Raw genomic sequence first — 24,645 nt, forward strand, 5'->3', positions numbered from 1 at the left:
CTGCGTTCTTTCAATCATAAAGTTCAATAGGGAAGAGATAGATGAATTATTTTCCTTTTAATAGAATGATGAATAATGAAGACAAGAAGTCACACTTGTCAGAAGGAATTCATTAGCGTGCGTTAGCCACTGAGGGAAGAGTGAATCACATGCTATCGGAGCCACAGTATATAAAGAGCAATCAAATGAAGCACATAGAAATAAATTTATACAGACCATGGGATCAAAATGGTAAGCATTGGCATTGTTATACTTTTGAAATTTGTGCAATCACTGACAATTCACTACATATTCATTGGTAGGTTCTCTACATTGTCATCGCATGATCAATCCAAATCTTAGCCCGATTTCTTCCATATTTTGCGAACAAATGCCTGATTTTCCTCATTGGCCAATTTGACTTCTAAATATATCACTCAATTGAATCAAATCTTAGATCTTCGAATGAATGATGGATTGGGGCAATCGAGATCTTGGGGAGAGAGAGGCCAACTTTTGATGAATTTTGAGGATTTTTCTCTCACCGAGTTTAGCAAATTCTAAGGGGTGAAGTGTGTTTTTAGCTGAGAAATGTCTTTTATTTCCTGGATGAGTGGTATTGGTGCATTTTTATCAGTAGCCAAGCCAGCTCCTCTTCTTTTGACATTTAAATCAATTCCTCAAAAAGAGTCACTTTGAAGCAAAAGATTCAGATGGCAACACTTTACAGTACTGCACAACACCTAATTTTCTTCATTGATATCACATCATCCTTATTGCCAACATGTATCTTCTATCCTTTATGGGGCACGGTTATTGGGTTTTCCCCAAGAGATTTCTTACTCACAATCCAGAAGATATGGCCAATTACTTTTGTGAATGCATTCTCAACATTTGTTGATTCCAAAGGTAATATTTCCATAAAATATGTATTTTCTCATTCTGCAAATGCTTTTCCATCCTCTATAGAAACAGCTCTAAGATGGCGCAAATCAACTTTGTTACCAACAAGCATTATTACAATATTGGCATCAATGTCGTCTCTAAGCTCTTCAAGCCATCTCTCCACGTTCTCAAAGATTACATGTCTGGTTACATCATAAACTAGTCAGTGTACCAACTGCTCCTCGATAATATGCACTTGTTATGGCCCGATATCTTTCTTGACCAGCTGTGTCCCAAATCCTTATCATCGACTATCATACTCCGAGTCACAAACTTCATTCTGATGGTGGATTTGGACTCCAAGTTGAACTCGTTCCTAGTAAATATTCGACACCAGATTGGACTTGCTCACACCAGAGTCCCCAATCAGTGCCACCTTGAAGAGGTAATCATAGTCATCATCTGCTCAAACCATTTCTCCACTGCTTCAAACTGAAAGAGAAAAACCTTGGGTCTACTCACCAGGCAGTAAGAGTGCATAAAGATCTCTCTTTATTGTCCAATTTTTTAGAAGGTAATAGCTATAAATGGGCCATATCTAGTCAAAGAAACCGCTCACAAAACCACTATCACCACTGTTACTTCAACATATAAAGACACTCCTCTTGAGTTATGTTTTATTTTGCAAAAAAAAAAATGTATTTTTAAGTTGTATTAAAAATTTAAATCTTGAATTTTATTCCTAATTTTTTTTAATTTTTATGTTGTTTTAAAATTAAAATATTTAAAAAAGAAATTGAATTTTATTTCTAATTATTTTTTTTTAATTTCTATGTTGTATTCAAATTAAAATCTTTAAAAAGAATTTAAATTTTATTCTAACTCTAAAACAATCTAGAAAATTTATTGTTTTAAGGAAAAAAAAAATTAGCAAATGGAGACAAACTGATTTGCAAGTGAAATTGATTAAGCATATTGCAAACCCTCGATTTCTTCATTCCTGAAAACATTTATAGACATCCTACTTTACGATCCTCGAAATCTTACGAAGACGTGGGAGGAGAGGATACTTATTCGACATTGAAAATATCATCCTACCTACTCTATGCTTAATTGAAAATTATAAACCATTACGTGTAATTAAATTTCCAGTGTAACCATTCACACAATAGTAATAAAAATATATTCATTTTCAATTGATTAAGCATATTGCAAACCCTCAATTTCTTCAATCCTGAAAACGTTTATAAACATCCTACTTTATGATCCTCGAAATCTTACAAAGACGCGGGAGGAGAGCATACTTATTCGACATTGAAAATATCATCCTACCTACTCTATGCTTAATTGAAAATTATAAACCATTACGTGTAATTAAATTTCCAGTGTAACCATTCACACAATAGTAATAAAAATATATTCATTTTCAATTTGAAATTGTAAAATGAAAATATATAAGGATGATCGAATCTAGTTTTTGTGACTGTGATTTAATGAAATAAGAACAAAAATGAAATTGATCTAACCTGGTATTTGCTTGAAACCGTCTTTTGATAAGGCTTTCATAGGCGTGATTTCCACTCTAATTCAGATCATGCTACAAATTCTCTTTGTCCTCCTGAATCTTCTATTCAAATTATTGTTCCTCATCAGATGTATAGGATTATTCAAAGGTTGATTCGTTGTTTTCTTTTGGAGGAGTAGTTAAGCTGTTGGCTGCTGTCAAGATCTCTTCTTCGCAAGAAGAGGAGATCCTAAATCTTACTAGGATCTGAATGAGTTGCTCCAAACTTATACTCATTTTTCTTATAGATATACATATGGATTAGTTGGAAATGGGTTCTTACAAAACCCAAAACTTAAAATATGAAAAACTTAAAGGTTGTTGCAATTGGATTTTATTGTGTGTGTGTTTTTTTTTACTGAATGGGGTTTTTGATTTGTGGATGTTTTGTTTTATTTCTATGTTTTCTATATACAAATGAAAAATAAACTTAAATTTAAATTCCTAAATGCGGTTAACCCTAAATGAAAAAGGCTTCCTAAACAATCCTCCTAACTATCTTACATCTAAGTTTGCATCCCCGGCAATGGCGTCAAAAATGTAGGGTGGTTTTAATGGTATGTTAAATCCCTTGTCATTTTAATATGTCAACCCGAGGGTTTCATAAACTTAGAAGCAAACCAAAATATATGGGACCTCAGATGAAACTGTTGTAGAAATTTTGTTTAGGATGGAAAGAAAGAAAGGAAATGCATATTACAAATAGCTTCTAAGTTTAAAGAAACTAAAAAGTTTCTGATTCAAGAGGCAGCAAGAAGGAGAAGAGGCTCCTAACTTAGGAGGTCCTGGTTGTCCTTCCTCACATTATTGTCCCCAAGAAGAGAAACTAAAGAGCAACGATTTGTGATGTGTAGATAGCAAGAGAAAGGGCTCCTAACTCAGGAGGTCCTGGTTGTCCTTCCTCACAGTTCTACTCCAACAACATTACCATTGCATCAAATCATAAACTGGAATTCAAGAAACAATTAAATCTCACATAACAAACACACTTGCGGAAAGTAAATCACACCTGCATGAAAGGAAATAATAGAAATTAAACTATGTTACAGATGTATGCAAATTATGGTTGATGGGGATCCGTCCATTCCTCAATGAACACACATGAACAGCTATCACTCCTTAAGAATCAAGCAACATCCATAACTCATAATTGCAAGAAAATAATATTATTCATGTTAAACAAACAATCATAAATCTGATGCTAGTGAATAACTAACAACTGTTGGCTTCCTTTGAAGGATGCTCCTCTTATTTATACATGAATTAGGGATAACTACTGAATAAATGTAGATCCCTTAAATATCTACTAGATCCATACTTGTCTGAACTCATCCCTAAATACTAGATACAAATCCTATGACACATCAATATCTCCATGATCTTTCTCCTTGGAATATGGTCCACCTCTTTGTTGAAAATAGCAACAAGAAATGCTAAAAATAGAAGTGCTAAAAATAGCACTGCTATAAATAGCATTTCGGAATACATTCCAATTTTAGTTAGTCCCTAAACTAAAATTGTGAATTAAAATCTGAATTTGATCTTGGCAGCTGTTTGTAAAATAATTAATTAATTCATCTTGAGTTAATTAGTTGTAGGAAATCAAACATGAAGTCTATGTGAAGACATGCAACAGTTTCTCCATTGATTGAGGAAGTTATCCCTTGATTAAAGGAGATCAGCATGAGTTGTACTTTGAGTTGTAATTAATTAGCTCAGTTAACTGAGTTAAGTCCAGTTAGATTAGTTCCAACAGTTTGTGGAACTAATTGTGAGTTCACTTAGTTAATGCATGCATTCATGTAACTGCTGCACTTCAGATAACTGAATATTCTCTCATAAATAACTCATGCATGTCAGTTCAGTTAGAGACCCAATTGAGATCAGATGATGGGACAGTGTACTATCAGTTGTAGGAATATTCCATGGAGGATATCTCTTGCATGCAGAAGGAATTCATTCCTTGGAGATTGTGCAGTTACTTTTGATTTTGATGAGTGTGTGATGAGGCCAATTCACACAGTTGGTAGCATTGGACACCAAGAGAAACTGCGTAAGGAAATAGGAGGCTTGGAGGGCTGAGGGAAGGCATATGTTGTGTCTATTCAGTCTCAGTTGTATTGTTAGATTGTACTGAGAGTAGGATAAATTGTGAGTTAATGCTTTGTATAATCCAAACGTATTTCCACTTGTATGATAATACAGAGATCGGGGTTTTTAGCTAAGGCTTTCCCCAGAGTATTCTTCTTTGTTCATGTGTGATTGATTTCTCATTCTTAGTTATATGTGTTCTATTTGATCTTGCTCAAAATCGATTAAGCTTCTGCAAGTTTGTTGTAGAGGTAGATCTTGTATTTTGCTTTAGTATATTGCATAATTTGTTGATCTACAGTGGAAAATTAGACATGGTATCAGAGCAAAGGTGATAGCGAAGACAGTATACAAAGAAGGGAGAAGTTTGAAGGTTGAAGTTCCTTATTATAGAATTTGAATTCTTATCACATCTCAAATTTCACCAATGGCGTTCAACGGTTTAAGACTCGAGTATGCCCTTGATGGAAACTCAAATTATATAGCCTGGAAGGATCACATGGAAGTAGTATTAGAGGACAACGGTATAAAGGACTTCATTGATCAAGAAGTCCCCAAGCCAGTAGAAGCTAATGCTACAGAATTGGCGAAATGGAAGAAATGTGTGGCTAGAGCGAGGAGAATCCTTCTGGAGGGAGTTCGAGACCACATAGTCTCGAGTCTCCATGGGAAGGATACACCATTTTCAATGTGGAAAACATTGAAAGATCTATATCAGAATAGCAGCGATCAGAGGAAGCTGGCGCTGAAAGACAAGCTTCAGAAAATCAAGTGTGAAAAGGGCGACACGATCTCTACATATCTGAACAAGCTCACCACCTGCAGGGATGAGCTTGGAAGTGTAGGGATCATGACAGCTGATGATGACATGGTGAGCCTTGCTCTCCTCGATCTTCCTAAGAGCTGTCATAGTTACCAAGACTCGGTAAATGGAAGAGAGAAACTGCCAAATTGGGAATGACTTTGGTCGGATCTGATGCAGGAGGAGATAAGGAGAAGCACCAGAGATGGATCTTCATCAAAGCAAGATGATGAAGAAAATCTAGCCTTAGCGAGTAAGGCAAGGAAAGGGAAAGGGAAGGCGTCCCATCCCAAATCCAGTTCTTCCCATGGTGGGAAGAAGTTTGACAAATCAAAAGTGCGATGCTTTCATTGTCATGAGGTGGGCCATTATGCTACAAATTGTCCACAGAAGAAATCCAAGAAGGGATCCTCGAAGGGATCAGACGGTGAGGCACTAGCCTCACAGTTCGAGTTGGATTTCTCTCTCATCACATGCATGGTTTCATCCATGGTGGGATGTGTTTGGTACCTGGACAATGGAGTCTCCTTCCACATGTCTAGCGACAAGAATATTTTTAATACCTTGGAGGAGAAGGATCTCCAGATGCGGATCAATATGGGTGATGATGGAAAGTACTGTGTTTCAAGTGAAGGTACAGTTGTGTTTTAGAGGGAGCAGGGAGCTCATCTCACCCTGAATGATGTAAAGTATGTACCAGGTCTGAAGAAAAATCTTGTGTCTATCGTTATGCTAGAACAAAAAGGCTATGATGTAGTCTTTAGTAAAGGAAAGGTATTCCTGAGGCATATCGGTCCTAGACAGACCAAGAGGATTGGGATTCGAGTAAAGAATCTCTACAAGTTGGAGGTAGATGACTGTGCTGCATTGAGTTCCAAAGCAGAGTTGGTGCAAAGCCAAGATGTTGGCGAGCTATGGCATAGAAGATTGGGCCACTTGCACCATGGGGCCTTGAATATCATGCAGCAGATTTCTACCGGACTTCCCAAGGGAAAACTGGAGCAAACAAATACATGCAAAGGCTGTAACTTGGGTAACTATGCAAAATCTTCCTTTCAGGATCGAGACAGTAGAGTTGGAGCAATCCTAGGGCGAGTTCACACAGATGTGTGTGGACCATTCTCTACAGCCTCCACTGCTAAACAAAGGTACTATGTTATTTTTATTGATGATTTTTCTCGTAGATGTTGGATCTATTTTATGCAAAAGAAGGATCAGGCCTTCTTAAGGTTTTTTGAGTTTAAAGCCTTGGCAGAGAAAGAATCTAGAAAGAAAATAAAAGCCTTGTGTAGCGAAAGAATTAAACGGGAGTTGATGGCACTCCATAACCCACAGTAGAATGGGGTGGTCGAAAGGAAGAACAAATCGATTGTGGGAGCAGCTCGAGCAATGTTGCATGACCAAAGCCTACCACTTCATTTGTGTGTTGAGGCATGCAATACACCAGTATGCTTGCAGAACAGAAGCCCGCACTGTCTACTGGGGATGAAGACACCAATGGAAGCCTTTTCCGAGAAGCGACTATATGTGAGTCACTTCAAGATCTTTGGATCATCAATTTATTGCCATGTGACCAAAGATGCCCGAAAGAAGCTAGATCCAACAGCTGAGTTGGGGATACTTGTGGGGTACACTGATACACCCCACAACTATCAGGTGTTCCTGCCTACCAGTCAGAGGACAGTGGTACGCAGAGATCTGAAGTTCGATGAGCAGAAAACCATGCGAGTATCACTTGAGAGGGAGCTCAAGTTGCATGCAAAGGAGGAACTTTTAGTTCCTAACAAGGAGGAGCCACAGATTGATGTGGAGCAGCCGCATGCAAAGGATCCGAGAGTGGAGACATCCACTCATGTTGAGTCTTCCAGAGATGGGTGGAAATGCTCAAGGGAAGCTGACAGGTTGATGCTAGATGCGTGAGAGAATATGGTATAGCCATCTTCTCAGCGCAGACAGAGGAGGTCACCCAAGCGTTACACTGGTTACATGGCCCTGGTTGGGGAGTGTGTAGAGACCGAACCTTCTTCTTTCGAGGAAGCAGTGCAGCAACCAGTTTGGGTTGATGCTATGGTAGAGGATTACGACTCCATCATTCGGAACTATGTTTGGGATGTTGTCCCAAGACCTCAGGATAAGTCAATGGTGAGTTCCTGATGGCTTTACAAGGTAAAGTAGGCAGCTGATGGCAGTGTTGAGAAACATAAGGCAAGGTTTGTTGCCCGTGGTTTCTCATAGGTCAAGGGGATCGACTACGATCAGAATTTTGCTCCTGTAGCAAGGTACTCATCTATTAGATTGATGTTGGCACTATCAGCTCAGATGGGTTGGAAGATCCATCAGATGGATGTGAAGACAACGTTCCTCAATGGGAAGATTGAGGAAGAGGTGTACATTGAGAAGCTGAAAGGTTTTGAGACCTTTGATCATGAGTCGCATGTGTGCTGACTCAACAGGACTTTTTATGGACTGAAGTAAGCACCTCATGCTTGGTACACCAGGATCGAAAGCTATTTCACTGGGTTAGGCTTCACCAAGAGTGAAGCAGATGCGAACCTTTACCACATCATGGTAGAATTTAAGCCATTGATCATTGTTCTTTAAGTGGATGATCTGATTTTGACAGGTAATGATCAGTTGATCAAGTCTTGCAAGGAGGACCTTGCAAGAGAGTTCGAGATGAAATACATGGGTCTTATGCACTACTTTCTAGGTATGTAAGTGTGGCAGAAAGATGGGGAAGTATTTTTGTCTCAAGGCAAGTATGCCAATGAGATACTCAGGCGGTTCCACATGGAGAAGTGCAAGCCCATGTAGACTCCTCTAGCTGGGAACTGGAGGAAGGAGGATGCTACTTCTGGTGAGGTAGTAGCAGCTACTGTTTATCGATAGCTAGTGGGTTCACTAATGTATCTAGTGAACACATGACTAGACTTATGCTTTATGGTGAACCAGCTGAGTCAAGCTATGGTTCAGCCTACCAAGCTATTTTGGAAGGTAGCAAAGCATGTGCTGAGATACCTCAGAGGCACATCTCTGTATGGATTGTGGTACAGACGGACAAAGGGAGTGAAGCTTCAGGGCTTCACAGATGCAGATTGGGCAGGGAGTCCATCAGACCAGAAGAGCACTTCTGGAGGAATCTTCAACCTTGGTTTAGCTACAGTTTCCTGGTACAGTAGGAAACAGAGGTCAATTGCACTTAGCTCAACAGAGGCTGAATACATGGCTGCTAGTCAGGCAGCATGTGAGGCCATTTGGATGCGGAAGATTCTAGTGGGATTGTTTGCTCAAAGGATGCATCCAACTATGATCTACTGCGATAATTAGAGTTGTATCAAACTCTTTGAGAATCCAGTATTTCATGATAGGTCCAAGAACATCGATATCCAATACCATCATCTTCAAGACTGTGTTGTGAAGAGGATCATGTTGTTGCTGTAAGTTTTGACCGAGGAACAAGATGCAGATATTTTGACTCAAGCATTGTCAAAATGCAAGTTCAAGTTCCACAGAGACAGGATTAGGGTGACTGATAATCCCTTTCTTGTTGAGAGGGAGTGTTGAAAATAGCAACAAGAAATGCTAAAAATAGAAGTGCTAAAAATAGCACTACTATAAATAACATTTCGGGATACATTCCAATTTTAGTTAGTCCCTAAACTAAAATTGTGAATTAAAATTTGAATTTGATCTTGGCAAATGTTTGTAAAATAATTAATTAATTCACCTTGAGTTAATTAGTTGTAGGAAATCAAACATGGAGTCTATGTGAAGACATGCAATAGTTTCTCCATTGAATGAGGAAGTTATCCCTTGATTAAAGGAGATCAGGATGAGTTGTACTTTGAGTTGTAATTAGTTAGCTCAGTTAACTGAGTTAAGTCCAGTTAGATTAGTTCCAACAGTTTGTGGAACTGATTGTGAGTTCAGTTAGTTAATGCATGCATGCATGTAACTACTGCACTTCAAATAACTGAATATTCTCTCATAAATAACTCATGCATGTCAGTTCAGTCAGAGACCCAGTTGAGATCAGATGATGGGACAGTGTACTATCAGTTGCAAGAATATTCCATGGAGGATGTCTCTTGCATGCAAAAGGAATTCATTCCTTGGATATTGCGCAGTTAATTTTGAGTTTGATGAGTGTGTGATGAGGCCAATTCACACAGGTGGCAACATTGGACCCCAAGAGAAATTGTGCAAGGAAATAGGAGGCTTGGAGGGCTGAGGGAAGGCATATTTTGTGTCTATTCAATCTGTGAGTTGTACTGTTGGATTGTACTGAGAGCAGGATAGCTTGTGAGCTAATGCTTTGTATAATCCGGACATATTTCCACTTGTGTGATAATACAGAGATCGGGGTTTTTAGCTGAGGCTTTCCCCAGAGTATTCTTCTATGTTCATGTGTGATTGCTTTCTCATTCTCAGTTATATGTGTTCTATTTGATCTTGCTCAAAATCGATTAAGCTTCCGCAAGTTTGTTGTAGAAGTAGATCTTGTATTTTGCTTTAGTATATTGCGTAATTTGTTGATCTACAGTGGAAATTAGACACTCTTGAGTTGAAATTCGAATTTGATCTTGGGAGGCCAAGTAAGACCCTTCTAAAACCTCCAAATAAGCCTAAACATGTCACAAAACTCATAACACATATATAGATATATGAAACCATGTTAACTTCCTAGTTTTTAATCATAAATTCACTTTATATACATAAAATAAATAACTTTGGAAAACAAGGATCCTAACCCATATAATTTTGAAGATGGTTACTTAATGTAGGGTTTTAGGCTATATAGTTATGAAATGAGGGCTAAATGGTTATGAAATTATGGAAATATGGATGAAGATGGAAGACAATTTTGAGACTCAACAGTTACCTATTTGAGATTGGAGTTCAAGAACAGTGTACTATCAATTGTATAATCATATGAATTGTACAGGTGGGGCATGCAGTCAGAGGAAAGCCTATGAGGATTGCACAATTCATATTGAGAAATTTCCCTAATTAATAGGGGGCTAGTTCCCAAGGAAATAGTGCAAGTAAATAGGGACTTGGGCAAGTGATAAATTGGTTAAGTATTGGCCTAGGCTTATCTAGGAAGTAGTGAGACAGATAGAGATAGTGCAGAAGTTTCTCGGGCTTGAGCAAAGCATTGTAATATTCTCATATTTTCTTATTAATGCAATATAAAAATAGCAAGGGTTTTTAGTTGTGGCTTTCCCCAGGAAATCATTGTGTAATGTGTTGATTAAATTCTTTCTCTTATATGCTTCATGATTTCGCAATCATTTAATTATTTCCGCTGATGAGTAGAGTAGATTCAATTCTATTGCTTTAGTAAATTACAATTAGCAGTTTGAATCTACAGTGAATTTCTACATGGTATCAAAATTCTAGAAGAGGAGAATATGAGTGTGTCTTTTGCAAGTGAAATCAAATTTGCAATATCATTCTTTAGATCTAGCAGGATGTCGTTGTACGGATTGAGACTCAAATATTCCCTTGAGGGTAGTTCGAAATATATTTCCTGGAAGGACAGGATGGAGGCAGCATTGGAAGATAACAGGTTGAAGGAATTCATAGACAAAGATATTCCTAAGCCTCTAGCAATTGATGCTCAAGATCTGGCAGAGTAGAGTAAATGTGTTGCAAAGGCGAGAAGGATCATACTAGAAGGATTTCAAGATCCTATTGTCTCAAACCGCCATGGGAAGGAGACTCCATATGCAATGTGGAAGGCCTTGACAGACCTATTTCAGAATAGTAGTGACCACAAGAAGTTGGCATTGAAGGACAAGCTCAGGAAAATCAAGATGGAGAAGGGTGACAAAATACCAAAGTACTTGACCAATTTCACCCAATTTCAAGATGAGCTTGGAACTGTTGTTGTTATAGTTGTTGAAGATGATCTAGTGAGCCTAGCACTTCTAGGCCTTCCCAAGAGCTGGCACAACTACCAGGATTCTGTAAATGGGAGGGAGAGCTACCAAAGTGGGGGTGTTTGTCATCCAACTTGGTGCAAGAAGAGATTTGGTGGAACACCAGAGATGGATCTTCATCCAAGCATGATGAGGAGGAGAATTGTGCCTTAATTGGAAAGGAAAAGAAAGAGAAAGGGAAGTCATCCCATTCCAAGTCAGATTCTAGTCAGGTAGGAAAGGACTTGTCGAAGATTAAATTTTTTCACTATCATGAGTTGGGAAACTATGCCACGAAGTGTCTGCACAAGAAGGTCGGCAAGAAGCCCGCAGGAGGAGCTGCAGACGAAGCTCTTGGTTCATAATTCAATTTGGATTTCACCCTCATCGCTTGCATGGTGACATCGGTGATGGGTATTGTGTGGTATCTAGATATTGGAGCCTCATTCCATATGACCGGAAACAACATAGTTATCGATCAAACGGGAACTATTACCTCAAAATGAGTACTCGAGCCCAAAAATCCCAAAAAAACATGAAAAAACACCTTGAAATTGAAAAGTGTTGATGCCGGAATAACGTTTTTTTTTTAGAGTAAATTTTCAATATTTAAAAAAAAACAGTAAAAAACAACAAAAAGCCATTTTGTTTGGTGCAAAAAACACCTTGAAATCGAAAAGTGTTGATGCCGGAATAACGTTTTTTTTCAGGGTACATTTTCAACATTTTTTAGTAATGACGTTAAAAACAAAATATTGTGACTCTGAAAAACTTTAAATTTCCAATGATTTTCAAGCATGATATTAACGATAAAATATCACGTCTTTGAAAACCCTTAAAATTCCAATGATTTTTAAGCATGACATTAAATTTAAAATATCACTTGTTTGAAAAACCTTAAAATTCCAACAATTTTCAAGCATGGTGATAAGAAAAAATATTTATAATTGTTTTCAACCATAACATTAAAGATAAAATATCACGACTTAGAAAAACATTAAAAATCTTGACAATTTTTCAACCATGGAATTAAAACCAAAGATTATGACTACAAAACAATCTTAAATTTTCAAAATATTTCAAGCATGACATTATGGAAAAAATTTATGACTAAAAAAGCTTTAAAAATGAACACCTGAATGAAAGAGTTATTATACCAAGAGTAATTTTTTTTAAATGCTAAATGTATAGCGATTTTGAAATCTTAGCCTAAGACAACTTGATACATTGCGAAAAAAATTTAAAAATCAACTATCAAATTGACATGCAGTGTAGGTGAGCTCAACCCATTGTAATGAAAACTTAAAGACCAACCATGAAATTAACACATTGTGGGGCAGACTCGATTCATTATAACGAAAAATTTAAAATCAACTATCAAATTACACATAATGGGATCGGGTTGCTAGACAAGCATCGACACATACCCTACAAAATATATATATATATATATATATATATATATATAGAAAGAAACATAAGAAAACAAAAATTCAAATATTGAAAAAAAAAATTAAAAAATAAAAATAATAAAACATAAAAAAAAACATGACAAAAAAATTAAATATAAAAAATATATAGAAATGTAAAAATTCAAATATTGAAAAAAAACAACAATAACAAAAAAACACAAAAAATCAAAAGAAAATAAAAATTCAAATAAGGAAAAAAAAATAAAAATAAAAAATAATAAGAAGTAATAAAACATTTAAAAAACAAAAAACATGACAAAAAAATCAAATATAAAAAATAAATAGTAATGACATAAAAATAAAAAAATAAAATAAAATAAACTATAAAATGTAAAAAAATATTAACCATACCATATAAAATTTAAAAAAAAAAAAACAAAAACAAAACAAAAAAACAAAAAAAAAAGAGTAAAATAAAATAAAAACCAAATTAAAAAAATAAAATACAACATTCAAAAAAAAAAAAAATTCCCCGGCGACCCCGAGGCCCAACTGACCATGGGTGGAAAGGGGACAATTCATGACAAAAAAAATAAAATAAATTTCATAAAATATATAAAAAAATAAATAAAAAAACCATAAAGCTGTCAAAAAAAAATCAAAATTAACTTGTAAAAATGAAAAATTTAAATAAAAAATAAAAAGTAAACAAAAAAAAATTAAAATATATATATACAATATAAGAAAAAATAAATAAAAATTAAAAAAAGACCACTTTTTAAGTTAAAATAAAAACATCATTTAAAAAAATGTTAAATAATTATCAAAAAATTAAATTAAATTAAAATTAAACATAAAAACAAAAAAATTCAAAACAACTAAATAAAATAAATTTAAAAATAAAATAAAATAAAAAAATAAAAAGAATTAATTATATTAAAAAAAATCAAAATCGGGTGATTTTTTGCTAACTCAAAAAAGCGGGTACCAATTCACTTTCTCGTTTGATCGGTAACTATGTTCAACAAAGAATTCTTCAGTGACTTGGAGGAGAAGGACCTCCAGATGCACATAGAAATGGGAGATCATGGAAGGTATAGTGCGACCGTCATTGGTACTGTTACTTTTCAGCGGGAATCTGGTTCTCCTCTCACATTAAAAGATGTCATGTATGTTCCAAGTATGAAGAAGAATTTGGTTTTAGTTGATATTTTAGAGGACCATGGTTAAAATGTGATATTTAGCAAAGGAAAGGCTTTCCTTCATCACATAGCCTCAGGACAAGTGAAGTGAATCGGGGTTCAGGTGAAGAACCTCTACAAATTAGATGTAGAAGACTGTGCTTCTTTGAGCACAAAAGAAGAGAAGTTGTAGATATGAGACATCGGTGAATTTTGGCATAGACGATTGGGCCATATTCACCATGGAGCTTTGAAGATCATGCAACAAATTTCTACAGGACTTCCTATGGGTGAACTATAGCAGAGAGATACGTGCAAAGGGTGTACATTGGGGAAGTACACCAAAGAAACCTTTCATGATAAGGATAGTCAAGCCCAAGCGATCCTTGAAAGAGTTCACTCATACGTGTGTGGACCATTCTCGACAGCCTCCATGAACAAGAACTGGGATTATGTAATATTTGTAGATGATTTCTCACGTAGGTGCTGGACTTTATTCATGCAGAAGAAAGATTAGACACTCTCTAAATTTTGTGAATTTAAAGCACTTGTTGAGAAAGACGTTGGCAAGAAAGTGAAGGCTCTAAAGAGCAATGACGATGGAGAATATATGTCGAATGAATTAAATAACTTTTGTGCATCATAAGGCATTTGACGAGAGTTAATAGCACCTCATAACCCACAATGGAATGGGGTGGTTGAAAGGAAGAACATAAGTATTGTGGGAGCTGCATGGGAAATGTTACATGATCAAGGCTGAACATTGCACTTGCGGGCTGAAGCATGCAACACAACTATATATGTGCAAAATAGTAGTCCTCACCGGATCCTCAGAATGAGTACACCGAAAGAAGATTTTTCAGGTAAGAAACCGGATGTGGCACACTTCAAGATCTTTAGTTCACCAGTTTAGTGTCATGTTACCAATGATGCAAGGAAAATCTAAAAATGATCGCTGAATTGGGCATATTTATGGCATACAATGATACACCTCACAACTATCAGGTGTACCTTCCATCTCACAGGATGTTAGTGGTTCATAGAGATGTGAAGTTCGATGAAGAGAAAGCCATGATATGTTCCCTTGAGAGGGAGCTTCAGTTATATGAATATGAGGAGCTTTTAGCTCCAAAGGAAGAACCTCAGGATGATGTGGAGCAGCCACATGCAGAGGAGCAGAGAGTGGAAGAACCCACTCATGCAGAGACTTCTAGAGATGGAAGGAAGCACACCAGAGAGGCTGAAATATTGATGCATGATGCTAGAGAGAATGTGGGAGCACCCACATCATAGTGCAGGAAGAGGAGGTCACCAGATCAATACACTGGCTACATGGCTCTGATGAGCGAGAGTGTAGAGATTGAGCCATCCTCATTCGAGGAAGAAGTGCAGTAGCCAGTATAGTTTGATTCCATAGTAGAGAAGTATGAGTCCATTATCATAAACAGTGTTTGGAAATTGGTCCCAAGACCAGCAGACAAGTCAGTGGTGAGTTCTAGATGGCTTTAAAAGGTAAATCAATCAACATATGGGAGTGTGGAGAAACATAAGGACAAATTTGTGGCTAGAGGGTTCTCTTGAGTGGAGGGAATTGAATACGAGGAGACCTCTGCTTGAGTAGCAAGTTACTCTTCAATCAGATCTATTATAGCACTTTCAGTGCAAATGGGATGGAAGATACTTCATATGGATGTGAAGACAACATTCCTCAATGGAGTGATTGAGGACGAGGTGTACATTAAGCAGATGGAAGGATTTGAGACCTTCAACAGAGAGTCACATGTGTGTGCACTTAAACAAGCATTGCATGGATTGAAACAAGCACCTGGTGCTTGGTACACCAGGATTGACAGTTATTTCACCAGGTTGGGCTTCACAAAAAGTGAAGCAGATGCAAAACTTTGCCATATTGTGGTTGAAGGTAAATTGTTGATTATAGTATTATATGTCAATGATTTAATTCTAACGGTGATGAGAATCTGGTCAAATATTGCAAAGAAGATCTTGCAAGAGAATTAGAGATGAAGGACCTGGGGCTCATGCATTATTTTCTTGGTATGGAAGCATGGCAAGGAGATGAGGAACTGTTTGTCTCTCAAGGAAAGTATTCCAACGAGATACTGAAGAAGTTCCACTTGGAGAGCTACAAACCCATGGAGACTCCTCTAGCAGGGAATTGGAGGAAGGAATATGCTACTTCAAGTGAAGTAGTAGAGTTTACTATAAACAGGAACCTTGTGGTTTCACTTATGTGTTTGGTCAACACATGACCAGACATATGTTTTGCAGTTAACCATCTTAGTCAAGCAATTTTTAAGCCAACCAAACTCTATTTGAAGAAAACTAAACATGTGTTGAGATACCTCAGAGGCACCACTCATTTGGTCCTTGGTACAAACGGACAAAGGGAGTGAAGCTGCAAGGATTCATAGATGAAAAATTGGGTAGGGATTTCATATAATAGGAAGAGCACATCAGGGGGAATCTCTAGTATTGGGTGAGCAACATTTTCTTGGTACAGCAGGAAGCAGAGATCAATTGCACTCAATTTGGAAGAAGTAGAGTACATGGCTGCTAATCAAGAAAATTGTGAGGCTATCTGGATGAGGAAGATCATTTTTGGGTTATTTGATTAGCAGATGTATCCTACATTGATTTACTATGGCAATCAGATTTGTATCAAACATTCTAAGAATCCAGTTTTTCATTATCAGTCTAAGCATATCGACATCTGGTATCACCGTCTACAAGATTGTGTATAGAGGAGAATCATATTGCTAGAGTACATTCCTACAGAGGAGCAGGATGTAGACATCTTGACTAAGGCATTCTCAAGAGGAAAATTCAAGTTCCATAGAGGTAGGATTGGTGTATTTGATTATCCCTTTCTTGTTGAGAGGGAGTGTTGAAAATGCAACAGGAAAATCTTGATTTAATTTTTTCCTTTAATTAAATTAGGAATAAAATTGTAATTCCAGATCACAAGACAACTTGTATGAGTTAAATAAGTAAATTGACTTAGTTGGCTCAGTTAATTCGAGTTGAGGGTATAACTTGAGTCATGTACAGTGTCTCCTATATTATAGGATCCCTAGTTGAGTTTATTTTGAGTTGTAATTAATTAATTCAGTTTCACTAAGATAAAGTCAGTTAAACTAGTTCCAACTAATGGAGGAACTAGTAGAAGGTTAGAGAGTGGGGTGTTGCTTCATGTGTTCAACCATTTAACTGATGATTCACTCATAAATAACTCATTCATGTTAGATCTGAGAGTTTCCCAATTGAGATTGGAGTTCAAGGATAATGCATTATCGGTTGTATAATCATCTGAATTGTACAGGTGGTTCATGCAATCAGAGAAGGCCTATGAGGATTGTGCAATTCATATTAAGAAATTTCCCTAATTAACATGGGGCTAATTCCCAAGGAAACCGTGTAAGGAAATAGGGTGTTGGGAAAGTGAGAAATTGGTTAAGTATTAGCCTAGGCTTGTCTAGGAAGTAGCGATATAGATAGAGATAGTGCAGAAGTTGCTCGGGCTTGAGCAAAGCATTGTAATCTTCTCATATTTTCTCCAAGAAATAATTGTGTAATGTGTTGATTGAATTCTTTCTCTTGTATGCTTCGTGATTTCACTATCTTTTAATTGTTTCCGCTAATGAGTAGAGTATATTTAAGTATATTGTTTTAGTAAATTACAATTAGCATTTTGAATCTACAAGGAATTTCTACACAAGAAGTTGATAATGTGCCAGAGACAAGAGAGGCCTTGATGATGAAGAAAGAATTGATTAATACGGAGAAAGAAGTTGTTGAGCCAATCCAAAGAGGAGCCTTATTCTGAATTATTTGCAAAGTTCAAGGGAAATGTTGTATTGTAGTGATTGAAAATGGAAGTACTAATAGCTAGTGTTTACAAAGGTTGTAGAAAATTTGGTTGAAGAAGTAAAAGCATACAATGCCCTATAAGGTGGCTTAGTTGCAGAAAGGACATCATTTTTTGGTGAATGAGCAGTGTGAGATAGAGCTTCAAATTGGTAGTTACAAGGACAAGATTTTGTGTAATGTGATGTCGATGGATGTGTTCTAACTTATTTTTACCTATGCGATTTATTCTTAAATTGTATAGTTTCCGAAACAAAAAATTTCAATTTTTATTAGCACTTTGTAATATAGTCAAGCATATGTTCAAAAATGTCACTTTAATTTAGTTTAGGCACAAATAAATTTGTTTAAATGTTTTTTTTAAATAATGTCACCAATTAAGTTATCCATCGAGCATCTTTCAACATCCTAGGTTATCTCCACTCGAATCAACGTACAATAAATGATTACAGGACCCCCCCACACTTCTGATAGTTAACGGGGAGGGGGGTCTGCAAAATGGTTTTTAGGGAAATCACCCATCGTGACGTGCCAGACATTGATCCATTGTGGGTCCCCCCTCATCAAAACTATATACCGCCAAACCACCCCACCCCCCCACCCGCAAACCACCTTCCATACACTCTTTATTGTCACTACCACCTCCGCCAACTTAACACTTCCACCACCACAGTCGCTATTTTCTGATAAATTTAGTAAAATAATTGTTGTAGTCATTTATCCCTTCCCGAAAACATCCCGATACTTGATTGGTGATGCAACAAGCATCAATACCTATAGCAATTATTTCAAATTATCTCATAAGCCATTTATCCTCAATTCACCCATCTTTTTCCTTCATTTCTCCAGTGTTGCATAATTGCTCAGTAATAGAAGGTATCAGAATTCCATAGTCAACCACTTCAATTAGCCAGCAGATTACCAAGTATTCTTAATCATTTGTTCTCTTTTAATCTAAAATGGCTAGCTAGAAGGGGAAATCCAAGATCTCTGCTGAAAACCCTATGCTTCCTCTAGTTCCTAATTTAGATGAATTCCCTCTAGTAGATACTAGTTATAAAATCACTAAAACCAAATGTGAATTCGACCTATATGAAATCCACAATTGGGAATTTCAGAAATTCAAATATTCCATTAATGAACTAAGCTTTTGGGAATCCATGTTACCAAAATTTGTTTTCCCCTAGACTTGTCATTTTCCTAAGATTATTACCTAGTGTGAGAACTGTTATCTACCTAGTCAGAGAACAATTGTAGCTAGAAATGGGGAATTCTTGTTCTCCATAACTTCAGAATCTATTTTCCAAGCCTTATAGATCAATCCTCCAAGTTCCATTCACCCATTCTTAGTAGATTCACTGGTGGAATTATACCAGAAACTTACCTTTCAGTAGCAAGCCGGCATTTTTAAGTCTTTCATGCAAGAGGGTTCTGAATTACCTTGTCACAATCCACCATACTCTTCAGCAACGTTTCTAGAAATGTCAAGACAAGTAATTTCTATGGATTTTTGTATTTTAGGTTACCAAAAGTGATGAGTGGGTTGATGAATTCATTTTAGGTTTTATGTCAGTCTTTTCTCCTTGTAAAAAGCCCTCTATTTTTTCAAATTCACCCAGTTTATTTCTGAGATCATCCATGAACAATTTTTTAAGTTTAATGCAGAAAGGTATTTTAAGCATCAATCTGTATTGGTGTATTTATTTTTATATCATCAGTCTAAAAGTTTCGAAATGCCACTTCAAAATCTTGACTTACGGGGAAAGCCACAAGTTGTTATTCACTAGACCTCTGTAAACATAAGGAATTCATAAAATTACTCTTTCAATGATTTTGTATATCAATTCCTACATTTGTCATTTTGTGTTCTTAGAAATGATGTTTTCCCTAGGATATCTACAGAAATTAAAATAAATTTTCATTTGAGTGAACAATCCAAAGTGGGAGACTGTTACTTATATCAAAATTTCATAGAAATTAGAGTTTATGGTTCTGATTTGCAACCATACAAACTGCCAATTTTTCTTCCTATGAGGATTTTTTCTCTGGAATTCATAAGACAGAGTTTGAACATGGATGAGATTCATTTTTTTATAGAAAGAAAAAGGCCTAATTCAAATTACAGGTGCAAATTGGTCCATTCATAGTAAATACCAGAGTAGTTGACAAGGATAGCCTTTCCATTTCCTAGATAGCCATGGTGTTGTGGGTTTTACTTTTGTTTTTTGGTTGGTTCTCATATTCCTGTGGCTGAGGGTTGAGTTATTAATTCCTGGAGCCTTGGTTGGACAAATGCTTTGGAAGCCATGTAACATCTTGGCTTGAGTTACTAGTCCTGTAGCCTTGGTTAGACAAATGCTCTGGAGCCCTTGGTGGGTTAAGCTACCAGTCCTAGAGCCTTGGTTAGACAAACGCTCTGGATCTTGGTAGTAGTTGTGGGTTGAGTTACTAGTCCTGGAAGCCTTGGTTGGAATAAAAGTTGTGGAGCCCTTAATAGCTTGGGTGGAGACCAATCAAGTGATGGTTATTGATGTCTGACCATGAGGTGGAATCACTGGTTGAGGGTTGAGGTGGTTTGGCCTCTGGAATGCCTAGTTTGGTTTTGTTGGATTTGTTTTATGAGATCCCACATTCATGATAAGAATATGGCATGGGGGTGATTGGCTGAAAGAGATATTTGGTTCAGCCCAATCTATGTTCGGGTGGTTCATGAAAGTCCCATACCTGGACGGCCTATGCATTAATTAATAAGAGCTCCTTCTCCTTGTTCTTTTGTGTAAATGTATTGGTTCATATGTGGTTTTTATGGCTGTCACATCCTTGTAATTTTTGTTGGTTATATGTTGGTTATGAGTAAGTTTTATGACAATGATGATGTTTGGATCTCATCATGTTTTGATTAATAAATGAATATACAATGAATATATGACCTAATGGATGATAATGCAGTATTGTGATAAGGCATCAATTATTCATAGAGATTCTCAGATAAGTATGAGACCCCTGTGCTCAGATCCTTTGTTATGTCATGTAGATTGCATATTTGTGACATGTTAGATGAAATGCTTGTCATGGCTAGTAGGGGTCTAGTAAAGTCCTTGATCAACTTTATTATCAAAAGCATTGTCTTCATGTCTTTTATGAGTTTTTGAATTTTCATGGATTTCTGGGAAGTGATTAGGTCCTAGCCCTAGAAAATAGCCTTAAATCTCACAGTCGTTGGCATAGCACTGGCAGAAAAAGGCTACAATCGCACTAAGGCATGCTCATGGGAGCGAGTGGAGGATCTCTGTCACTTGGAGGGCTTAACAAGGGAGCAACTAGGGCTCTAGTTTAGAAAAAGGTAAGTTTCCTCACAGATTGGTCACCTAGAAGGGCTGGTTAGCTCCTAGAGGTTTTGTAGCATGTGTGGAAGGTCAGATCAGTCTTTTCATGCCAATTCCACTTCCTTAGTTGTACTTGAGGAGTTGAATCATATCATGGTAACTCTTTGTCACATGTTTATCCCAATGGACCGGTTAGCTTGGGTAAATGTGGGAGGAGGGTGTTACAGAGTGGTATCAAAGCATGATTCAACCCTTGGACTAGATGGGTGGTGTGTTGGTCATGCATACATGTCAGTTGCATATGTATTCATTATCCTTCTGGTATATGTGCTTATTGTGTTTGCATGGTGGTGGTCGTGGTTACATTTGTATCGCCACGTGAAAGTTGATGGTGTCATTACTAATAGTATTGGTTGTGAATATATGTCAATTATACACTGGTTATGCATGTCAGTGTTTAAATGTTGTTACACATGCATTGACTTGGTGATGGTTATTGTGCATGAAGCCATGGTATGTGGTCAGTATAGTCATGCATTGATAACTGGATAATGGTTGAAATGATGATTATATGTTGACTTAATTATGTTTATCTATGTATATTGCTAATCTGGTCAATCTTGCAAACGATATATCCTCCCAGAACTATACTAATGTACACTGGTTTGTTTACGATTTGGTTTAGCTGACATAATATACCTTGTAGGAAGAAGAGAACAAATATTACTAGCAAGATGGAAGACTATATTTCACAAGACTCTCCCTTTGGATCAGATGAACAACGTGGTATTGGGATCTCTTCTGACATAGCAAACACATTGAGAGTGTTGAAGGAATGAATAAAGAGTTACAAAGAAGATAATGACAAAATCATACAGGCACAGGGGAACAAGCAGATGCCAATACGATGATTCTTTAGAGCTTGTCAGACTTCCAGAGACGGGGACCACTTAGAATCAGTCATGAACAGGAGGATAGGACTAGTGGAGCACATGGTAGCAGGTCACATAGTGGGGACAGGTTGGATAGAGATGACACAATTAGAGATGGTAGGTTCTTAGACACTCTGGATAGCAGATGCAATGGACATAGGTTCTACTCTAGTTCTAGTTCTAACAGGTATCATGATCATCGTTGTTATCATCCTTACGGGAGGAATGACAAGGGATATTTTCTAGATGAGTTCAAGAAAGAAAAGTCACCTACATTTTATGGAGAAATGAAGAAGTTGCAGGATGTAGAAGCATGGTTGCTTGGTATGAAAAAGTTCTTCAGATTTCATGATTACTCAGTGAACATGAAGGCCAGAATAGATGCATTCATTTTTAATGGTAAAGCAGATGTTTGGTGGGAAGATGTAAAGAATGTCAGAGGTATTTATGAAGAGGAGTTGACTTGGAATTAGTTCAAGAGACTATTCAGGAAGAAGTATCTATCATAGAGATACTATGATGATAGAGCAAAGGAATTCTATGAGCTGAAAATGGGATCTATAACTATTGAAGAGTACACTAGCATATTTTTGGAGTTATTGAGATATATTCCTTACCTCAAGAGGAAAAGGCCAAGATTCAGAGATTAATTAGTGGGTTGTCGGTAGCGTTCAAGGATAGGATTGAGTTTGATGAGCCCATATCATTGAAGGAGGCCATCCGGAAGCTAAAGCATTGTTATGAGAAATCAAAGCATAGATCTGAGACAAAGCAATACTGGAAAGGTAATGATAGGAATAAAGGAAAATGGGACAAGAAGTGAAGAAGACCTCAAGATACAAGTAAAAAAGAGAATGCAGCACCACATAATAATTTCAATGCATCTGACAGAGGACAGGGATTTCGATATGAGAAGAATAAGGGTGATGATAGGAAGACCTTATAGTGTTGAACTTGTGGAGGAGAGCATCACAGAAGAGATTTTCCATAGCATTAGGGTGGTAGACTGCAGATCTATAGTGCTCAAAAGGCAAGGATAGTGGGGGATGTTGGAAAGATTATTCCGCAGATCTATGCAGCGTTGGATAATAGGCAGGAAGATTACGAGGAATCTATTATTGAGATGGACTGGAAGCTTTGTGATCAAGTTGTTTCTATTTTGATTGACCCTAGATCTCATTATGGTAATGTTAATCCTAGCTTGGTGGATAAGTGTGGTTTGAATAAAGAAGTGCATGCAGAATCTTAGCTAGTGTAGTTGGCTACAGGTACAAAGAAGTGATTTCATCTATAGGTAAGAGCTTGTATATTTGAGTTGAATGGTATGCCTACATCATCACATTTGAATGTATTATCATTGGGGTCGTATAGTATGTCTTTGGGTATGGAATGGATGTATCTTAATAGGACTAAGTGGATTGTTATGAAAAATCTATTGAGTGCTTGGATGACAATGGAGAATAGAGAATTTTGCTAGGTAAGAAGAGGGCAACATCAGTTAGAATGGTGACACCTATATAGGTGAAGCGTAGTCATAGGAAAGGGTGTGTTTTATTTGCATTGCATATTTCTAGTGCTAAAGGTAAGGAAGTTGAGGATGTAGAGGTATTGAGCAGGTACCTGATCTTACATCAGCTTTGACATATTTTCTGTAGATATTTCAGAGTTGCCACCTCACAGGGAAGTGGATTTTTCTATTGAGTTGGTACCAAGGGTAGCTTCAACACCTAAGGCACCATATAGGATGAGCACACTAGAGTTGGTGCAGTTGAAGTTGTAGTTGAAGGAAATGGTTGAAAATGGATATATTAGGCCAAGTGTATCACCTTGGGGTGCACCAGTATTGTTTGTAAAGAAGAAGGATGGTACTCTCAGGTTGTGCATCGATTACAGGTAGATGAACAAGGTGACCATCAAGAACAAGTATTCATTGCCTAGGATTGATGACTTGATTGATCAATTGAAGGGAGCAACAGGGTCCTCAGATATTGACCTAAGATCAAGATATCATCAGGTATGCATTAAAGAAGAGGAAATTCACAAGAATGCTTTCCAGACCAAGTATGAACATTATGAGTTTGTTGTAGTTCCTTTCGGTTTGACTAATGCTCCAGCTACTTTTATGTGCTTAATGAATAGTGTGTTGTGTCCTTATTTGGACAAGTTTGTTATTTTTTTCATTTATGATATATTTATATATTTTAAGAATGAGAAATAACATGTCAAACACTTAGCATCAATATTGAGATTGCTAAGAGAGAATCAGTTGTATGCCAATATTAGCAAATGCAATTTATTTCAATATTGAGATTACTAAGAGAGAATCAGTTGTATGCCAATATTAGCAAATGCAATTTATTTCAAATAGAGGTACATTACTTAGGGTATGTGGTTTCCAAGGAAGGCATAACAATGGATCTAGAGAAGATAAGGGATATCATGGAATGGGAAGATCGTAAAAATGTGGATGAGGTAAGATCGTTCATGGGGCTAGCAAGTTATTATAGGAGGTTCATTAGGAACTTCACTCGCATTGCTTATCTGATTACATCATTGTAAAGGAAAGGTAATAAGTTTGAATGGACAGAGGAATGTGCAGCAAGTTTCAAATAGTTGAACTTGTGGTTAACGAATGATCCATTGTTAAATATTGTAAATCTAGAC

General features: G+C 36.8%; 1 pseudogene; it reads right to left on the reverse strand.

The window, feature by feature from the left end:
* Positions 1-703: 703 nt before the first annotated feature.
* LOC149178917 (ras-related protein RABA1f pseudogene) overlaps positions 704-24,645 on the reverse strand; it is a 117,619-nt pseudogene continuing 93,677 nt past the window's right edge.

This window comes from Pinus tabuliformis, chromosome 4_1 (assembly GCF_031772625.1).
Source record: "Pinus tabuliformis cultivar Carrire ecotype Pingquan chromosome 4_1, CPIR1, whole genome shotgun sequence".
NCBI classification, from domain to species: Eukaryota; Viridiplantae; Streptophyta; class Pinopsida; order Pinales; family Pinaceae; genus Pinus; species Pinus tabuliformis.